The sequence below is a fragment of the Hordeum vulgare genome, chromosome 3H (assembly GCF_904849725.1).
Source record: "Hordeum vulgare subsp. vulgare chromosome 3H, MorexV3_pseudomolecules_assembly, whole genome shotgun sequence".
NCBI lineage: Eukaryota > Viridiplantae > Streptophyta > Magnoliopsida > Poales > Poaceae > Hordeum > Hordeum vulgare.
The window spans coordinates 379,464,951-379,487,601 of NC_058520.1; positions in this window are offsets into that span (position 1 = coordinate 379,464,951).

The window sequence follows — 22,651 nt, forward strand, 5'->3', positions numbered from 1 at the left end:
GAAAAGCTTTAGGAGACAAACAACATGATCTAGTGCTATGCTTAGGATTGGGTCTTGTCACCCTGTTATCAATTACATCCAATGTCCATGATCAGGAAACCATGATCATCTATTGATCAATGAGCTAGCCAACTAGAGACTCACTAGGGACACATTGTGATCTATATATTCACACACGTATTACGGTTTCCGGTTAACAAAATTATAGCATGAATAATAGATAATTATCATGAACTAGGAAATAGAATAATAACCACTTTATTATTGCCTCTATGGCATATTTCCAACGGGCCCTCCCACCTAGGAGCATTGCCAGCCAAGTTGGGATGCCCGGCTGCCCTAGGGGGCAAGGCCCTCCCTTGGCCAAATTGGGCTGAGGAGTGGGTGGCGCCCAACCCCTTGTGGTCTGGTGCTCCACCTCTCCTTGGCCCATGATCCCCCTCAACACTTATCGCCCCTCCGAAACTCCTTTTGACACTCCGTCGTTTCCCCGATATGCCCCGAAGCACTTCCGGACACTGATGAACTTCATCCTCTATATAAATCTTCACCTCCGGATCATTCTGGAGTTCCTCTTCATGTCCGGGATCTCATTCGGGACTGCGAACAACCTTCGGTCACCAACACAATGACTCGATTATGCTTATATCGTCACCGAACCTTAAGTGTGTAGATCGTGCGGGTTCGAGAACTATGCACACATGACCGAGACACTCTCCGGTCAATAACCAATAGTGGGACCTGGATGCCCATATTGGTTCCTACATATTCTACAAAGATTTATATCGGTCAAACCTCGATGTTAAGGATTCAATCAATCTCGTATACAATTCCCTTTGTCCATCGGTATGTTACTTACCCGAGATTCGATCATCGGCATCTCCATACCTAGTTCAATCTCGTTACCGGCAAGTCTCTTTACTCGTTACATAATACAAGATCCCATGACTAACTCTTTTGTCACATTTATTGCAAGCTTGTTGTGATGTTGTATTACCGAGTGGGCCCTCAAATACCTCTACGTCACACGGAGTGACAAATCCCAGTCTTGATCCATGCCAACTCAACAGACACCCTCGGAGATACCTGTAGAGCACCTTTGTAGTCACCCAATTATGTTGCGACGTTTGATACACACAAGGTAGTCCTCCGGTGTCAGTGAGTTGCATGATCTCATGGTCATAGGAATAGATACTTGAGATGAAGAAAATAATAGCAATAATCTGACACGATCATATGCTACGTTCGTAGTTTGGGTCTTGTCCATCAGATCATTCTCCTAAGGATGTGATCCCATTATCAAATGACAACTCATGTCTATGGCCAGGAAAGCTTGACCATCTTTGATCAACGAGCTAGTCCATTAGAGGCTCACTAGGGATGGCGTGTTGTCTATGTCTCCACACATGTATTTGAGTTTCCAATCAATACAATTCTAGCATGGATAATAAACTATTATCATGAACAAGGAAATATAATAATAACCACTTTATTATTGCCTTTAGGGCATATTTCCAACACCATGTTCTCTTGTGCCACACACATGGACGTTATCATTTAAAAAGTAAAAACATGTCATGACATAATATAAAAATGCCATGATCGAAAAAATTAAAATGACACGCTTCTTATATTTACATTGTCAATGGAAAAACATGTCATGAACCAAATAATAAAACTTCCATACTATTAATAATGAAAATTCCATGCTCTTACAAAATGGTACTATCTAAAAAAAGGTTGATGCCATCATTTGAATGAAAATATGCCATATACTAGATGAAATAAAATTGGTATGCCACGTACAATAAAATTACCTTGGTCTAATTAAAAAATCCTTTGTTCTAACACAAATTTAAAAAGTGCCACGGTCTAACTGAGAAATGTTATGGTGTAAAATAATGCAAACATTTTAGTAATAATAAATACCATAGTCTAAAAAAACTTGAAATTTCATGCTACATACACTAAAACTACCATGGTTCAATTAAGGAAAATGAGATGAGTCTAACAAACAAAAGTGCCACGATAGCTTAGTCATGTGAACACATGAAAATAATTATAAATTTGGTTATTTTAGAAAAACAATAAGGAAAATCAAGAGAAAACATATCAACTAATTTGGCACGGGACAATATGGAGGAGAAAAAAATTCTACGAAGAGATTTGGAAGGAGTATTATACAAAAAATCCCCATGAGGAAAGACCCCCATGACGTAAACATAGTAAACAATTGTACTTTTAAAAAAAGCTTCCTATATACTCCGGCCGTTCCATTATATAAGGCGTATTTGTTTTTGCTAAAATTCCAAAATACAAAGTGTATTTATTTTAAATCATTGTAATTCCCTTATCCCCGAGAAAGAGGAAAGTATATCTCCTGATTGCACGTGTCTCCATCTATCAAAAAGGAAAGTATCTCTCTGTCGATTGCATGTATCTCTTACTTTTCTAGACTCACTATTTTACTTGTCATTAACCAACAAATTTTTCCAAACACCTTTATAATTATGTGCCTTGTTGACCGTGCCAAAAATTATACACCTTACATATAGGAACGAATGGAGTATTAACTAATTCTTACAATGATTCAATACAACATTTGTCACGAAGAATGGAACGCTATTCCAAGCAAACTGTCGACCTATTATCAAACTAAACATGTCAATCTCATGCGCCACCTTATTATCATGCTTATTAATCTTAATATAGAATATATTGATAGCCTTAGATATGGCCAGTCATTCCTTTTTCAGATCAACAATAGGAGATTTGTCAATGATTTCATTTGCTAAAGAAGATACAACAAAAGAACAATCAATTTTCAAAATAATTGGTTTGTGAAGTGTAATACCAATTTATAACCAACGAGGCACGATCAAAGTTCCTCTTCATCCACACATTTACACAACCCAATAATGTCTCACAAAGAAATAATGAGTTTGCTAAAATGATTTCTGGGAACAACTCTCATACTAGCTGATCTAATGCTCTCCATAAAAGTAACACCAACATTTATCTTAATATACTGAGAGGATGGAGGCTACCAAGGAACAAGGTCCTTCGTGAAGGTCCTTTGTCTAAGGATTAATGTACCTCAAACTATTCGCCACCCCCTTACCTTTGTTGCTTAATACCAATTGCACATAGGTATTGGATAACGAGAAAGTCTTCCAATAATTGTCCATAAAGCCAAGAGGGGGAGATACAAATTGTTTCCGTTTTCAAAAAATCAAATTCTTTGTCAAATATCAATCTCTCTAAAGGATGAATAAAACTTACTCATGCACCGGCGGCCTGAGCCGATCCAACAAAATAGGAAGATAGTTCGGTCATGCAAACCCGAATATCTCATCTCCCGAAATATTCCACACTTCCCTCAAGTAAAACGCAAAGCACGAGGCTTAGGAAAGGTTGCTAGAGCATTGAAAATACTTTTATCATCAACACCCCAAATAGAGCACAAACCTGAAAGAGTTCGATGGTCAGATACGTTATTACCTTCTACCATCAAGATGTTAGACACGACACACCAAGCAAAAAACGATCTTTGTTGGAACCTTGGCCTTCAGAATAACATTACAAAGTCTCATTTCCCCATTCACAGTAGCACTAGCTAGACCATTATCCTCTTTGCAATCCTTGATATTTAGAGTCACCTTGTATGCATCTTTAATAGAAAAAATGTCATTTTTCTCATAGTTCCACGCAATGAAATCACGCTATCCCGGAGATTGCATACACATATGAGATCTCCTCGGCATTTTGGGGATAGACCACGTGCCTAATCAAGCTTTCATCTCATTTTCTCATCCCGCTCATGAATAATTTGGACACCCACTTCAGACTAGATCGATTCTTTTTGGGAGAATTTTTTAATAGAGAATTCCTTGGTAGTGAGTTATCTCTCGAGATATTTATATTGTTACCGTCGAACACTCTCCAAATGACACTTTTTTAAGAAGTTCTAGGCCATGCATAATACCTTGCCAATTCACCGTCGTCGACTTTGGAAAGATAGTATCCAAAATATGACCATGTGGTTAATACTTTTCCTTCATCACCTTAGCATATAAGATTGTGGGTAAACCGATAACCGGCAAGCCAGCTTGGCCAAAAGCACTTCATTAAATAATCGTATATCATGGAAGCCCATAACTCCCTCACCTTTTGATCTCGTCAGTTTTTCCCATGCCAACCAATGAGGTTTATTCGTGTCTTCTTCGTCACCCCACCAAAAAATCTTTATAAGCTGAGATAATTGCTCATCAAGTAGGGAGAGTTTACAAAACCACCTAGATGCATATTTTCCAATCCAGTATGAAAGCATTTTTAATGTCTTATATTTAGTGGAGTGAAATGTACCTGCATCCATTCTGCCATCTAGACACGTAACTCAAGGTATTTATCCTCAAAACCGTTGGCTCTAGTTTTTAGAATAACCATATTACATGATCTTCCAAATTACACTTCTTTCCAAACATGATTGAACACTTACGAGGGCTCAGAAGCTGACCAGATCTCTCCTCATAAAGTGTCAAAATATATGTAATAGTCAAGGCTTGATCGATGGACCCTATAAAAAGGAGGAGAGTATCATCCGCGTACAACAAATAAGAATTCCTTGAGATTGTGTGTTCAAATGAAAATCTTGAAGAGGCCATTTATCGCAAGCATCCTTTAACAACTACAAAAAAGGCTCAAGGAAAAATATGAATAAGTACGGAGATAAGGGATCCTCTTGCCTGAACTTTCTTTAAACATATTAAGTCACTGGATTGTTTACAGAAGACCCCATGAACTTCAAACCATTATAAGTTTTTTCTCTTAATTTGAATAAAGTGAAAGTATTTGCAAATTAAACCTTAGAGAGAAACATTTCTATGAGAAGAATAAAATTCTAATTTTGAATATTTTAAAATTCAAATTTCAAAAAGATCTATTAAATTTAAGTAGGGTTTAGAATGCAAATGAGAATTCATTTCAAGTCAATTTTTTTCGCATAATGAACCTAACTAGTTGAACCTTCAATTCAACTCATTGATATAAAAATTTGGATTTTCTTTGAATTCAAACAAAGGTCAGCACATGCTTGAAATCAAATAAACCTTAAATTTGTTTTTTAGCAAATTGGCATATGCCTAACTTTATAGGAAAAGCGAACACGCAGAAGTCACCGGTATAGTCAACCAATCAGGTAAACAAGCGAAGTTCACGGGTTTAAAGGTTGCACATGTAGGATTACACAAATCGACGACACACATGCCAACTACCTATGCATAAAAGGCACTGAAACTATGCTACCACCGACAACTATCCTAGTGCGCATGAGTTGTATCATGATACATATCCAATGTATCTATAATGTTTTATAGTTCCATGCTATTATCTTATCAATCTTGTATGCTTTATACGCTATTTATATAATTTTTTGGGAACTGACCTATTAACCTAGTGCCTAACACCATTTTTATGCGTGTTTTTGGTATTTCAGAAAATTTGTATAAAATGGATTCCAAACGCAATGAAACTTTTTGAAATTTTTTTTCGGACCAAAAGAAGATGTGGAAGCTTAGGAGGGAAACTAGATGCTGCACGAGGAGGTGACAAGGGTAGAGGGTGCACCCTACGAGGCAGGGAACACCCTCCCCCTTCTGACTCCCCTGTGGGTCCAACTTACCACCTCTCCAGCCTATAGATTCACATATATACCCAAACCCTAGGGGATATACCGAAAAAGGTTTTCTACCATCACAAGTACTTGGTCCTCCACAATCCCATCTAGAGGCCTTTTTGGTACTTGGTCGGAGGGGGATCAATCATGGAGATCGTCTTCATCAACCTTGCTGCCTCTCTGATGATGTGTGAGTAGTTCCACGAGGACCTACAGATCCATATCAATAGCTAGATCTCTCTCTCTCTCTCTTCAATACAATGATCATCGCATCTTCACTTTGATCTATCTGATGTAATTCCTTTGTATGGTGTGTTTGTTGCGATCCGATGAATTGTGGGTTTATGTTCAGATTATTCATGAAAAGTATTTGACCCTTGTATGAGTATTACGATTCTTATTTGCATGATTGTCATAGCTTCGTAATTCTCTCTGATCTATTGAATTGTTTTGGCCAAGTAGCTTGATATTTCTTTAGTGAGAGGGGTGCGTTGTATTGGGTTCAACCTGATGAGTTTCTATATCCCAGTGGCAGAAGGGAACAAGATGCATCTTTGTGTTGTTTCCACTAAGGATAAAACAATGGGGTTTGTTAATATTGATTGAGTTTACTTTTTCTACATCATGTCATTGTTCTCCAAGCATTACTCTATTTGTCATGAACTTAATACGTAGAGAGGCAAGCGTAGAAGTGCTCTTGAAGTGGAGTAATAGTAGTAGGTGCAGGCAGGAGTATTTTCTTATGGACATGATGCTTATATAGACATGATCATTGCCGTGAAAATCGCATAAATAACTCATTTTCTGCCTGTTGCCCACCAGTAATTTGTTTACCAACCATATGTTGCTTTCATGAGAGATGCCACTAGAGAACACTATGGCCCGCGAGTCTATTAACTTATAAATTCAAAAAACTTATCTTTACCTCACTGTTCTTATTTGTCTTTTATTTTATTTTGCAATTTACAGTTCTTTACAATTACCCACACACCTCATTCACTTGCAAATAATGAGATCAAGGGGATTAACAATCCTCTTGCCCGTGTTGGGTGCAAGTTGTTTGCTCTTTTGTGTGCAGCCGCTAAAGATGGATGTGGATTGATATTCCTATTAGTTTGATAAACCTTGGTTTCTTAACTCAGGGATATACTTACCCGTATTGTGATGCATTTTTGTGTGCTTCCACTGAAGAGGTTGAGGATTTATATTCCTCTTGGTTCGATAAACCTTGGTTTCTTAACCGAGGGAAAAATTTACCCGTATTCTGCTGCAATTACCAGTTCCTCTTGAGAGAAAACACAACATGGATCACAAGTATCAGGAAGGATTTCAGGCGCCGTTGCTGGGGAATATCATCACCAACTATCAAGTAACTTCAAACAAATTATCATTCACTAGTTCCTATTTTTATTTGCTGTTATATTTTGTTTACTTCAAAAAACAACCAAAAATACAATAATATTTATCTTTGCTTGTCACTAGTTCACTTCTTTGCTCGCTAGTTCATTTGTCCTGCTTGTTACTTTGCTTGCACGCTCACCATGTCTCAAGATACTACTAAGTTGTGTGACTTCTCAAACACTAATATAATGATTTTATTAGTACTCCTATACGACCCGCCACTAGTGTGGAGGATTTTTATAATAATGTTGCACTAATGAACCTTGTCATGAAATAACAATTTTTGGGAAGTTCTAATGAGGTTCCCGCTGCTCATCTTAATACCTTTGTTGAACTTTGTGATATGCAAAAGAAAAAGGACATGGATAATGATATTGTGAAATTAAAGTCATTTTATTTTTCACTAAGGGATAGAGCAAAGGTTTGGTTTTTTATCTTTACCACGTAATAGTATTCGAATATGGGATTAGTGTAAAGATGCTTTTATTGCCAAGTATTTTCCTCCTGTTGAGATCATCTCCTTAGAAATAAAATAATGAATTTTAAACAACATGATCATGGACATGTTGCACAAGCTTGGGAGAGTATGAAATTGATGATTAGACATTCCCCTACTCATGGTTTAAACTTGTGGATGATTATCCAAAACTTCTATGATGGACTAAACTCTGTATCTAGAAATCTTCTAGATTCTCCCGCACGTGGTACCTTCATGGAGGTGACCTTAGGAGAGGCCATAAACTTCTGGACAACATCCTGACCAAATACTCTCAATGGTGTACCGAAACATTTCCAACTGGTAAGAAGGTAAATTCTGTTTAGGAAACAACTACTTTGAGTGAAAAGCTGGATGCTCTTATGAATTTGGTTGCTAATAAAATTTCTCATGTTGATTATAATGACATGCCCTTTTCTACTACTTTGATTGAGCAAAATGATAATGCCATTGATGTAAATTTTACCTTGCGAAATAATTTCAATAACGATGCATATAGGGGTAATTTGAATGCAAGGTCGTATCTCAGAAATCCCTATAATGGTTATGGCAACTCTTATGGCAGTTCTTATGGAGATCCTTCTACCAATAATAATAAGTTATCCTATGATCTTGAAAACACCATTAAATAATTTATTAATTGTCAAAAGGTTTCAATACCAAGGTAGAGGAAAAGCTGCATACGATTGATACTTTGGCTAAAAAACATGGATATAATTGCTCTTGATGTAGAAACTATTAAAAGTAAATATTTTCCACCCAATCATTATTTTACTGATACTACTAAATCTATCCAAATCTCTATTAATGATATCATGGAGAGCACCTTTAAGTTCAAAGCTATGAAGGAATTCCTAGAAAAAGCTCCCCCACTCGGTTTTTACCAAAGTCATGATGAAGATCTTAAAATGATTGGCACTTCTACCATTTAATCCTTATTTAATTCTCTGAATATAAATTATAAATGAACTGGATATGAGTCAACTTTAGTTAGAAAGCGTTCTATTTGCTTGGAGGGTGATGATTCTAATGCTAAAACTGAAAAAGTGGGTTTGGAGAGCTCAAAACTTTAACTAGTGATGTGCCCACTATCTTGGATTACAAGTACTTAATTATGAAAGTTTCTCTTTAGTAGAACGTATTTCTTTGTTACAAACCACTATTATGTCGCCCAATACTTATGAATAAAACAAGGCTTTCACTAATCATAGAGTGGAAGCAATGATAAAAGCATATGACGAGAAACTTGAACTTGAAGTTTCTATTCCTATAAAATTACATGATGAGCGGGAACATACTATAAAAATAAATATAAATAAATATGAATGCAATCCTTTTTATGCTCTTGGTGCTAGTGTTTCAACAATGCCTAAATCCCTTTGTGATGTGCTTGGTCTCACTAATATTCAAGAGTGTTACCTAAACATGCATCTCACGGATTCTACCATTAGGAAACCCTTAGGTAGAATTAATGATGTTATCATTATTTCAAATAAGAATTATGTGCATGTATATTTAACTGTGCTTGATATTGATTGTTATCCTACTTGTCCAATAATACTTGCAAGACCTTTCCTACGAACTATAGGTGCAATTATTGAAATGAAAGAGGGAAACATAAGGTTCCAATTTCCATTAAAGAAAGGGATGGAACACTTCCCTAGAAAGAGAATAAAACCACCTTATGAATCCATCATGAGGTGTACTTATGGGTTGATTGTCAAGGATGACAACACTTGATCATATGCATCATGCCTAGCTAGGGGCAAAAAACAATAGCGCTTGTTGGGAGGCAACCCAATAGTTATCTTAATTTTTGTTTTTAATTTTTGTTTTGATGTGATGAAATCGTTATTGCCTATGTAATTTTTTTTATGTTTAACTTAGTGTTTGTGTCAAGTAAATCCTTGGGGATGACTTGTATGATAAGTAGAATTGATACAGTGCAAAAACAGAAACTTTGCCGTCCAATGCGGAATTTCTCTGATTTTACAAGAACGTCTTTTTAAGATGATTGTTTACATAGTATTGCTGTATAAATTACTCAGTTCTTCCTAATCTTCCCTATTTTTTGGAGTTACTCAAGTATGGGTTCTTTACAGATCATTACTGACTTTTCTCTTTTAAAGAATTTATGTTTTTGCTTGCATAGTTTGCTTGTTTTGATGATGTTATGGATTGTATTGGGTGGTATAAGCCATGGAGAAGTCAGGATACAGTACCTATTATGCAATAATGAAATATGAATCAATTTATAAAAGTATCTAAGTGTTTTATATGTTGCTTATACTAACGGATCTCATGATGGTTTGTTGAGTTTTGTGAGATTCAAGTTTTCAAGTTTTGGGTGTTATCGCGACGGACAAAGGAATAAGGAGCGGCAAGATCCTAAGATTGGAAGTGAACAAGGAACCCCAAGGTAATATTCTAGGAATACTCAAGCATCTATGCTTGGGAACGCCCTGGAAGGCATCCCCTCTTTTGTTCAATCCACCGGTACGTCACTTGGAGCTACATTTTTATTTGTCACATGATATGAGTTTTGCTTGAGGTGTCATTTGCTTTTTTTTCATTTTTAGTTTGCCACAATCATCATTTTCATGACACACTAACTTGATAGAGACACACATTCATCATGTTTTGTTAGAATACTCTATGTGCTTCACTTATATCTTTTGAGCTTAGGAGTTGCTCAAGTACGCCACTTATATATTTTTGAGCACGGTTTCTTATAGATTCCATAGAAATATTTGCACTCCCGTGGTTCACTTATATTTGTTTGAGAGTTAATGAATAGTAATAGTAATTTACATGGGTCATAAAGGCTAGTCCAAAAAAATAGGTATTCAATGAATGATATTCAAAACCATCATGTAGCACATAAAGAGAAATTGTGGGTTAATGATATTGATGTGGTAATATGAAAAAGGTGTGATTGCATCATTGTTGATTCATAGAAGTACCGGTATTAAGATGTGTTAAGTTCTTTTTTGTATGAATATTAAAAAGGCATGATAGTGATGTGTGAGCATTTCTATTCTTCATTAAAATCCTAGTGTTGTTTCGGGTGAGAGGTGCGCGATGGTCAACTCCTCCCAACCCCCTCCCTCTGGGCACACGAGTAATGCTTTGATTTGTTATAAAAATAATAAAATTTGCAATAAGTATATGAGTTCTTCATGACTAATGTGATACCATGGACATACGCAATCTCACCTCCTCATATTTTGATAGCGTCTTCGGTACCGTGAATTGCCTGTTCTCTCCTTGAGGATTGGTGCAAACTTCGCCGATGCATCAAAACCCTGAGGCATGATACACTCTTTCACACATAATACTTCCTATATCTTCCTGAAACAAACACCATACCTACCTATCATGGCATGACCAAAGCCATTCCGAGATATATTGCCATGCAAATTTCACTGTTACGTCATATGAGTAGTTCGTTCATCATCATATTGCTTTACATGATCATATAGAGTTGACATAGCATTTGTGGCAAAGCCACCATTCATCATATTGCTGATACATGTCAGACTAGATCATTGCACATCATGGTACACTGCTAGAGGCATTAATATTGAGTCATATTGATTCATAGTTCTTCATATCGAGTTCTCATTTAGTTGTAAGTAAATAAAAGTGTGATGAGCATCATTATTAGAGCATTGTCCCAGTTAGTAAATACAAATGGGGGAGGCCAATGATCCCAACATTATAAAAAAAGAAAAAAAAGAAAAAAAGGAAAACATGAATGAGAGAAAAAGAGAGAAGGGACTTTACTACTATCCTTTACCACACTTGTGCCTCAAAGTGGCACAATGTTCCTCATATAGAGAGTCTCATGTTATCTCATTTTTATATGCTAGTGGGAATCACTTCTTCATAATTATAAACTTGGCTTGTATATTCCGATGCCGGGCTTCCGCAAATTCCCAAGGTCTTCATGAGCAAGCAAGTTGGATGCGAACCCCACTTAGCTTCAATTGAGCCTTCCTACACTTATAGCTCTAGTGAATCATTTGCATGGAAATCCCTACTCATAGCATTGACATCTATGAATGGGCATCTCCATAGCCCATTGGTACGTCTAGTTGATGTGAGACTATCTTGTCCACTTTTTACCCTTTGATACCTACCACCATATTCTATTCCATCCTTGTGATATGTCAATGGTTCAAGCTCATGTATTGTGTGAAGAATAAAAAGTAGATTCACATTGAAAAAGTACGATCCAATTGCCTAACTTGGACACCGTGGTGCTTCACATTTGTATTAATGTGGTGAATAAAGAGCCATGCCTTGCTAATACGAAATATGAATGGGAGTAAACATTCTTTCATGATTGTATACTTTGAAATATTGATGATTTTGTTACTTGTGCTTATAAATATGACTATATTGATGTTTGTAATTCATCGTTTCTCATTGATCATACATGCAAAAGATTACATATTGGGCAGCACATCACATCAAAAAAATCTATTTTTATCATTTACCTACTCGAGGATGCGCACAAAAGATTACTTGTGTACCGGTGTTATGTTCCATATTGAGCGCTCCTAACATGTTGGGGTGTTACGGGGACCCCCTTGATTTTAGTTTCGGAATGGAACTCTTCTGCCAAGGCCCAAAATTGGTACTACATTTGCCTTATAACTAATAAAATTGCATAGGGACCTGCCGGCCCCCATGGATATTTAATCAACCCTCGGGCCAGTGCTCCTCATGAGTGTTGGTGCAAACTAGAGCATTGTGAGGGGCCACCCCGGGGCAACTTGGGGGATTACTATCATGCCATCTTATGCGTTTCTTATCTGTTAATGCCCTGGGAAATAGATACGCGCGGCTCCTATTGGGGTCTGGCCTGCCAGGCAGTCTTGCTGGATTTGTTTTACCCTTCTTGAATGCCTTGTGCACGAGATTCTGAGGATACTTTGGGCTATCTCGAGGTTGATGTTTTCCAATGGTATTCCGAGGAGACTACAAGTTTTCGTGGTTGAGATTTTCCACGAAGCTTGTGGCTAGTTTGTGATGGATGAGTTGGAGCACCCGTGCATGGTTAAATCTTTCTGAGAGACGTTCCCGTGGTTATGTGGCAACTTGGAAACTTTGTCTCACACCCGGTTATATTAAACTTGAAGTAAATTAATTAAAATATGTGAATTGTGTGTGTAACCTGACTGTCTCTTCTCATGAGTTATGCATCCGAGAGAGGACACGATGCGGTTATGCATGAGTCGTAAGTAGGTTTTCAGGTTCATTTCTTGATCGTTATTACTTTATGACCGTTTATGCATAGATCACCCCCCTCTTATTCTTGTACTCGTAAGTTAGCCACTCAAATATATGCTTAGTTGATGCAGCAGATTCACCACTTAACCATACCTCACCCATTAAGATTTGCTAGTCTTGATACCTTGGGAAATGAGATTGTTGAGTCCCTTTGGCTCACAAATTACTATAACACCAGTTGCAGGTACACGTAAAGCGATATTTTGACATGAGCGCGATGATTGTTCTATTTGGAGTTTCTTCTTCTTATTCTTCATCGATCATAGGCCAGCAGCGTGGGATAGGAAGGATGGACGTTGTTTTTATCCTTTGCATCTGTAGTTGGACCCTGCTATTCTACATGGTGATTGAATGTATTGATGTATTATGATGTTCCTGATTAGCTTGTGGCGAGTGTAAGCGAATTCCATATACTCATCTCTTCTGTACATGTACTTGTAACGATATCCATTCCTGCGAAACGACGAGATGCGCTTTTATCCGTGCCGAGTCCCTCATTCCAAAATAAGGATAGATCACATCTTGGGTGTTACAAATTGCCATAAGACTTTCCATGCTCATTAGAGGAGTTACGAGATATGGCCTAGCATTGAAATTACCTCCGTAGGCATTGTTATTGAAATTATGTCACGAGATAAAATTCACATCAATGGAATTGTAATTTTTATCAATCAAAGTAGACAAGGGCATGTCATTAGGAATAACATGAGCATTTTTATACACAACCAAAATCATAAGAGCATGAAGTTTTTGACTCAAAGTAGTGATTCCCTCAATAGAGTTTACCTTCTTACCAGTTGGAGTTCTTTTGGTATGCCATTGAGAGTAGTTGGTCATGATGTTGTCGAGAAGTTTGGTGGCCTCTCCTAAGGTTACCTCTGTGATGGTACCACCTGCAACAGAATCTATAAGATTTCTAGATACAAAGTTTAGTCCACCATAGAAGTTTGGGATAATCATCCACAAGTTTAAACCATGAGTAGGGCAATTTCTAATCATTAATTTCATCCTCTCAGGATCATGATTATGCTGTTTAAAATTCATTATTTGATTTGTAAGGGAGATGATCTTAGGTGGATAAAAATACTTGGTAATAAAAGCATATTTACACTCATCTCATGTTCCAATGCTATTACGTGGTAAAGACGACAACCAAGATTTAGCTTTATCTCTTAGTGAAAAAGGGAATAACTTTAATTTCACAATATCATTATCCATGTCCTTTTTCTTTTGCATATCACAAAGTTCAACAAAGGTATTATGATGAGCAGCGGGATCCTCATTAGGACATCTCAAAAACTGTTCTTTCATGACAAGGTTCACCAATGCAACATTTATATCATAAGCCTCCACATTAGTGGCAGGTGGTATACGAGTACTAATCAAATCATTGTTATTAGTTTTTGAGAAGTCACACGACTTAGTAGTATCTTGAGACGTGGTGACCGAGCATGCAAAGTAACAAGCAAGACAAGTAAATCACTCCATCCGTCATAAGAGTGTTTTGACACAAGTGTAGTGTCAAAAATGCTCTTATATTATGGGACAGAGGTAGTAGCAAGTAAGACGAGAAAATAAGTTAACTAGCAACTAGCAAACAAAATATTTTGTATTTTGATTTTTATGAAGCAAGCAAAGTATAACAACAAATAAAAATAAGAACAAGTGAATGATAATTTGTGTGAAGTTACTTGATAGTAGGTTGATGATACTCCCCGACAACGATGCTAGAAATCCTTCCTCATACTTGTGATCTACGTTGGGTTTTACGTGAAGAGGAACAAGTGATGAAGCACAATATAGGTAAGTACTTCCCTCAGTATAGAACCAAGGTTTATAGAACCAATAGGAGTAACAACCAACCCCCATTTTCAGCCGCTACACACAAAAGAGAAAACACTTGCACCCAACGCGGGCAAGAGGGTTGTCAATCCCCTTGGACTCGTTATTTGCAAGCTTGTAAGTAGTGTGGCTGGTAGTAGATAATTGTAAATTGCAAAATAAGTTAAAAAGTAAATAAGAATAGCAAGGTATAGTAGTATTTGCAAACTTATAAGTGAATAGACCCCGGGGCCACAGTTTTCCCTAGTGGCATCTCTCATGGAAGTAAGCATATAGTGAGTAAACAAAATACTGTTGGGCAATTGATATAAAAGCACATAGTTATGTGATATTCACGACAATGATCATCTGTATTAGGCATCACGCCCATAAGCAAATAGGCCAACTCCTGCCTGCACCTATTACTATTACTCCACCCATCAACCGCTATCCAGCATACATCTGGAGTATTAAGTAAAACAGAGTAATGTTTGGAGAACGATGACATGAGGTAGACAAAGAGAATTCAATTAATATGAACTAACCCCATTGTTTTATCCTTAGTGGAAACAATACAAAGATGTATCTTGTCCCTTTCTATCACTGGTATGTAGAAATCTATCAGATTGAACCCACTAGAACACACCCCTCTCATTGAAGAAAGATCCATCTACTTGGCCAAAGCAAATCAATAGATAAGATAGATTTATGAAGCTATAATGATCATGCACATAAGAATGCTAATAGAATTCAGAGAAGACTCAAATATTATCACGATTAATCTAAACATAAACCCACAATTCATCGGATCCCAACAAACACATCACACAAAAGAATTACATCGGATAGATCAAATCAAAGATGCGATGATCATTGTATTGAAGATCAAGAGAGAGTAAGAGAGATAGACATCTAGGTACTAACTACGAACCCGTAGGTCTATGGTTAACTACTCACACATCATCATCGGAGCAGCAAGGATGATGAAGAGGCCCTCCATGATCGACCCCCCTCCAGCACGGTACTAGGACAGGTCCCCAAATGGGCCCATGGAGGAACAAAGACTTGAGGTGGTAGAAAAAGTGTTTTGGGTTGTTCTCTAGGCTTTTTGGAATACATGTGAATTTATAGGCTAGAGAGGGCACTAGGAGGCAACCAAGGTGAGCACGAGGCAACAAGGCGTGCCTTACCCCCTGGTCGCGCCCTATTGGCTCGTGCCTCCCTCGTGAGGCCTATGGTCCCCTCCCAAAGCTTCCGGGTCTTCTTTGGTTCTAGAAAACATTACCAAAAAGTTTTGTGACATTTGGACTTTGTTTGGTACTGTAAACCTGAAAAGCCAAAAACATGCGGAAAACAACAACTAGCAGCGAGCATTGGGTTAATAAGTTACTGCTCAAAAATAATATTAATTGGTAGATAAACTCCCCAAAAGTATCCTAGAATTATAATATAATAGCATGGAACAATCAAAAATTATAGATACGCTGGAGACATATCACGTACCTCTTTTGAGTTGTCACCAAACACATAATATCACAACACCATCTACACTAACATCATGCACTACACTTGTTATGTTGTATGTTTGACTTCTACTGTATGGTTGTTTACGTCAAATATTTTTTTCATAATAGACTGATTGGAGAGTAAGGAGTAGCTTTACCAAGATTTTATGTGCGAAGAACCTCATCAACTTCCTGTCAAGCTACACTCTTCTTAAGTTACACCATGTTGTAGAATGAGATGCATGTGTTGGTTGAACCATGCTATATTTGGAAACCACTCTAGGATAGCCATAAGTAACCTTGAAACTTGTTGTCATGTGCACTTTGAATACTTGCTTGTTTGGTGCATGATGGGATAAGGATGGGAACTGATGAAAACCATAGGTTGGTAAAGCATAACCCTCTAAGGGTAAAGGATCATCATATGTTGGCAAAGAACTGCCATGACTTGGCAGAAGATAGTCATGAGCTAGCAAAGGATGGATCTATGTTGCTAATTAAAAGTCATGGGTTTGCAAGGTCATGAGTTGGCATAGTTATAAGTTGGTGATAAGTCTCCAACGTATCTGTAATTTTTGATTGTTCGATTCTATAATATTATAATTCTAGGATACTTTTTGGGCATTTATTTGCTATTTCATATTATTTCTGAGAACTAACCTATTAACCTAGTGTCGAATGCTAGTTGTTGTTTTCTTCATTTTTGGCTTTTTATGTTTACAATACCAAACGGAGTCTAGGTACCATGGAACTTTTTGATGATTTTTCTGGACCAAAAGAAGACCTGGAAGCTTTAGAAGAAGGCCGGGGGCCACACGAGGGCCCCACAAGACAATAGAGCACGCCTAGGGGGTGGCTGCAGCCATTAGCTTGTGGGCCACCCCCTCGTCTCCCGACCTCGTTATCTGGCTTATAAATTCTCATATATTCTAAAAACCCTAGGAGAGCTGCCGAACACCTTTTACACCGTCGCAAGACTCTGTTCTGTCGTGCGCCCATCTAAGCCCTGTTTCGATGCCCTGCCAGAGGGGGGATCGATCATGGAGGGCCTCTACATCAACCTTTCTGCTCCCATGGTGATGTGTGAGTAGTCTACCATAGACCTACTGGTCCATAGCTAGTATCTAGATTGCTCTCTCTCTATGTTCTTCAATACAAAGTTCATTGCATCTTCGTGATGATCTATTCGAGGTAATCACTTTGTGCGGTGCGTTTGTTGTGGTACAGTGAATTGGTGGTTTATGTTCATATTATTCATGATAAATTTTTGAGTATTATCTAAATTATATGTATATTATTTTCATGATTATTATAGCTTCATAAACCTATCTAGTCTATTGATTTGGTTTGGCCAACTAGATTGATATATCTTTAGTGAGAGGGGTGTGTTGAAGTAGGTTCAATATGGTGGTGCTCTATATCCTAGTGACAGAAAGGGACAAGACACGTCTTTTTATTGTTTCCACGAAGTATAAAACCATGGAGTTGATTCATATTAATTGAGTTATCTTTGTCTACATCATGTCATTGTTCTCCAAGCATTACTCTGTTTTACTTAATCCTCTAGATGCATGCTGGACAACAGTCGATCAGTGGAGTAATAGTAGTAGATGCTCGCAGGAGTCGGTCTACTTTCTTATGAACGTGATGCCTATATACACATGATCATTGTTGTGAATAAATGTTGCATAACTATGCACTTTTTTATCATTGCCCAATAGTAATTTGTTTACCCACTATATGCCTTTTTCGAGAGAGATGCCACTAGAGAACACTATGGCCCCTCGCTCTATTCACATATAAATATACAAACGCTATCATTCCTCAATAACTTTTATTATTTTTATTTAATTTTTATATTTAATATATTTAATGTATCTATCTACACTATTTATCTTCTTCCAAGTAACGAGTTCAAGGGGCTTGACAACCCTCTTGCCCGCGTTGGGTGCAAGTGCTTGCTCTATTGTGCGTAGGCGCTAAAGACAGGAGTTGCGTGGTCCTCCTATTGGTTGGACAACCTTGGTTCTCATTGAGGGAAATACTTATCTATACTGTGCTGCATCATCTATTCTCCTTCACAAAAAAACCAACACAGATCACAAGTATGGGGAAGGATTTCTGGACGTGTTGCTCGGGAGTATCACCAACTTACTATAAAGTACCTTTCACAAATTATCATTCAGTTTTTTGTAATTTTTATGCTCTATTATATTTTTCTTGCTATAAAAATAAAAATATAAAATATAAAATATTTACCTTTGCTAGTTTACTCATTCTGCTTGTTACTTTGCTTGCATAGTCCTAAAATAGATTCTATAATATTTCCTATTACCAAAGGATGACTGAAATTGAAAACTCCATGAAAACTTTTATGACTACTCAACATGAGCACAAAAAAATATTTTTTCCTAAAATTAAGGAACACTCAAATTTTCTTGACGCTATTATTAAGCAACTTGATTAAGTCAATAGGAAAGTGTCTAATATCCAATCACAATTTGCACAAACTGAAGAGTTTATAGGAAAGATATCTCATAAGAAAACCACTCTAGTAAATAAAATGGACGCTAAACCAGAATCTTTTCCTATTGGTAATCATCATGAATACCTTAAAATGATTGGTACTTATCCCATTGAATCTTTGATTACTAATCTGAAAATGGATGTTAAAGGGACTTGAGATAAGTCAACTTTATCTAGAATGCATCCCAATTGCTTGGAGGGTGATGATTATAATGATAAAACTAAAAAAGTGGGGTTGGAGCAGTCAAAAATTTAAAAAGTGATGTGCCCACTATCTTGGACCACAAGGACTTTAATTATGAAAGTTTCTATTTAGTATAATATATTTCCTTGCTGCAATCCATTATTATCTCACTCAATGCTTAAGAATAGAAGAAAGCTTTTACTGAACATATAGTAGAAGCATTGATAAAAGCCTATGATGATAAACTAGAGCTAGAAGTCTCTATTCCTGGAAAGTTGCATGATGAGTAGGAACTTACTATTAAAATCAAGCTCAAAGATTATGAATGCAATGCTTTGTGTGACCTAGGTACTAGTGTTTCAACTATACCTAAATCTTTATGAGATTTACTTGGTCCCACCGATACACATGAGTGTTCCCTTAACTTGCATCTTTTAGGCTTTAGTCTCAAGAAATATTTGGGAAGAATAAAGGATATTCTCATACTTTCTAATAGAAATTATGTGCTTCTAAATTTCATAGTTCTTGATATTAAATGCAACCCATCTTTTCCAATAATACTTGGGAGACCTTATCTATGAACTATAGGTGCAATAATTGATATGAAAGAGGGAAACATAAGGTTCCAATTCCTATTTAATAATGGGATGGAACACTTCCCTCGAAAGAAAATTAAACCACCTTATGAATCAATCATGAGGGATACTTATGGGTGGAGCGTCAAAGATGAAAACACATGAATCATATGCATTATGCGTAGCTAGAGGCGTAAAAATAACACTAGTTGGGAGGCAACCCAATAGTTATCTTATTTTAACATCCCAATTTTCCTAATTGGGAATGTTTTACATTGTAGCTAAGCATCTATGCATATTGATTGAAATAAAGTTGGCATTTGAATTCTTTCGACTTTTGATTTTGCATTACCATTTTCTCCTCACACGAGAAATGCCGGGAAAATACTCTCTTGCACGCAAGAGAGAGAGCGGAGGAAAATGACCCTCCAAAGTGCGGGGCATTTCTGAAATATTTGGAGCCAAGGAATCCAAAGTTTTATCGTGAGAATATTTGCAAAAATAAATAAAGCATTTAGGGAATTTTTTAAAGTTTTTATTTTTGCTTTGGAAAAATGTTATTCGAGTAGAGGATATTTTTCTGATTTTTTTGGTATATAATACCCCATATTAAATATTTTATTTGTTTCCGTTTTATTCCCTTTTATTTTCTGTTTCAGAAAAATACGAGAATTAGGAAAGATTTTTTTTCCAAAGGAAACCGCAGCCGGCGCTTAATAGCAGTGGGCTGAATCCCCTAGAGGTTGGGATCCTGATCCCCTTTCGGATCAGCTGGCCGCCCCGAGATCCCCAGCCCCCTCACCCTGCCGCGTGGGAACCGCGCCCGACTAGCCCCTTCCCTCGGTCACCTTCCTCCTCTCGACCTCTCCCCTTTCCAAAAAAACGAGCCCGAGCCCGAGCCCCCCAGTATGCCGGGATCTCCCCGGATTCCCCTGCTCCTTCCCTCCCCGAGCTCCTCTCGCGCCTATAAATACTGCCCCGGCCGCCCGCACCCCGTTCCTCGCATCGCCGCGCCGTCCCGCCGCCCCCAAGCCCCCTGCCGCAGCCCTCGCTGCAGCACCGAAGCCGGCCACCTTCGGCCACCCGAGGCACCGCCTCCGGCCACCCCGACACCGCCCCGACGCCACCATCACGCTCGCCGCCCTCGCCCGCACCCTCTAGAGCCCTCGCCGCCGCCGGAGACCCTCGGGAGCGCCGTCCCCGTTCACGCCCGAGCCGCCGCCGCCATCAGCCCTTGCCGGAGACTCCCCCACCGGTGAGCACCCCATCCCCTCTCTGTGACCGTTAGACCATGATTGCACGCTTCAGATTAGATCACAAAATACCCTTTCGGTTTAGCTAAGAAAACCGCTCGGTTTTCTATTTACTTTACTTAGCCGAAGCGGTTTCTGTTAGATCTCGGCCATTTGTTAGTTCACCAGCAACACACACCCCCGCAGCCATTCACACAGCCCCACGTGTACCCCCCCTGTCCCTTAGCTATTGTTTTCTTTTTTCTGTTTAGTTCCAAAAACAGAATAGTTTCAGTTTTGTTTTGACCATAGCTTTTGATCCCGAAGTCCAATGATGTTGATTCTTGTGCCAGTAGATCCCAATTTTTCTGTAGTTTTTAAAAACATATAATTTGGCTATGTTTGAAATTTTCAAATTTTAATTAGATCAGATTTAGTTTAAACCTTGTTTTGCTTATTCCAGGAGTTTAAAAAATGATTTTGAGTTGATTCGTTTTGCTACTGCTTCCTAGTGACTGTATCTTACTGTGGTAGAAGTTTCAAAAATTTTCAAATTCTTTTACCTGGGTTTTTAACAGAAACAAGTTTCTGCCTTAGTGACGTGTATTAAATTCTTTCACTTAGGCCATAGCAAACTTTTACTTGTGATGTTATTTTACTTGTTGCTTGATTGTAGTGATTATGGTGTGTATTTTGTTTGTATCGGTAGATCACCCGGAGTGCGAAGCTTGTTACTTAGAAGCGCTCGATCAAGACAACTATCATCAAGGCAAGTCATTTTGATCATTCTATTTCCTACGTTTTTGATGCATGGTAGTTTCACCTTTCTTTGCCCAATTGCATGCTGCCTAGGTACTTGGAAATTTTAGTATAGGTTGTAGTATCATGTGGTAGGCACACAACAACCCCGATACTTGGCCCTGGGAAGAAAATTTTCTTATTGCTATGCTTGAGTAGACGGGTTTTCGGTTGAGTGCATAACACGACTGATGCAAGGTTGATTAAATAATCAAGACCGGTTAAGACAAGATTTTCAAGACCTCGGACGCAATGCAACTCTGGGTGAAGGACGGTTGATCGGCTCCCTGGAGAACCCAGTGGATGACCCGGGATGCTGGAGAGGCCATGACATCCTGCGGAAAGCTTCACCCAGGCTCGAAGAGATGGACGGAGACTTCAAGACTCAAGGCTTACCTGCACAGCCACAAGTCATTATGGGCTCTGGCTTGTTTGGACAACGCTGCGACTCTCGACAGGCGGTGCTAGCAGATCTAGAGGAACGGTAGGAATGGATGGGCACCGACAGGGATTCAGAGGGACCCGTTGAAAGACCATGTTTTGATCATCCGGTCTTCAAACACCTTGAAGTGCGAGGACATACACGGAGGCGATTAAATCATGTGGGGAACGTGTGCAAAACTCTGCAGAGTGCCCAAGCTAATCGATTAGCCGTGTCCACGGTCATGGACGACTTGAGCCGAAGGCATTGAAATTCCCCTGAACTCTCGACACAACTTAATAATGATGTGGGTGTTAACAACTATTCGGGTACGAGAATTGGTTGGCAGAATCATCTCGTTAACAACAAACAATGTAGTAATATTTTGCTGTCAGCCCCTCTTGTTGTAGGATAAAATTGGCTTTATGCAAAACTTATAGCCCCACCTGCCAAATATGCATGTAGAGATAGTTGATTATTATTTTTTACCCCTCTCTTTGATGACTTGCCGGCATATTCCATGTGCTGACCTACACGGCTGCAACGTATCATTTTGCAGAGTACTTTTCCGACCAGGAGTGAGGCTACGATCTACGCTCAGCGACATGCCCTGGAGTCGGATGGACTCGTCTACCTGATGCTTCCGCTAGTCTTCGTTAGATATCTCATGAGATGGCCTTCAGCCACTTTATTGTAATCCTTTATTGTAATAAAGTACTC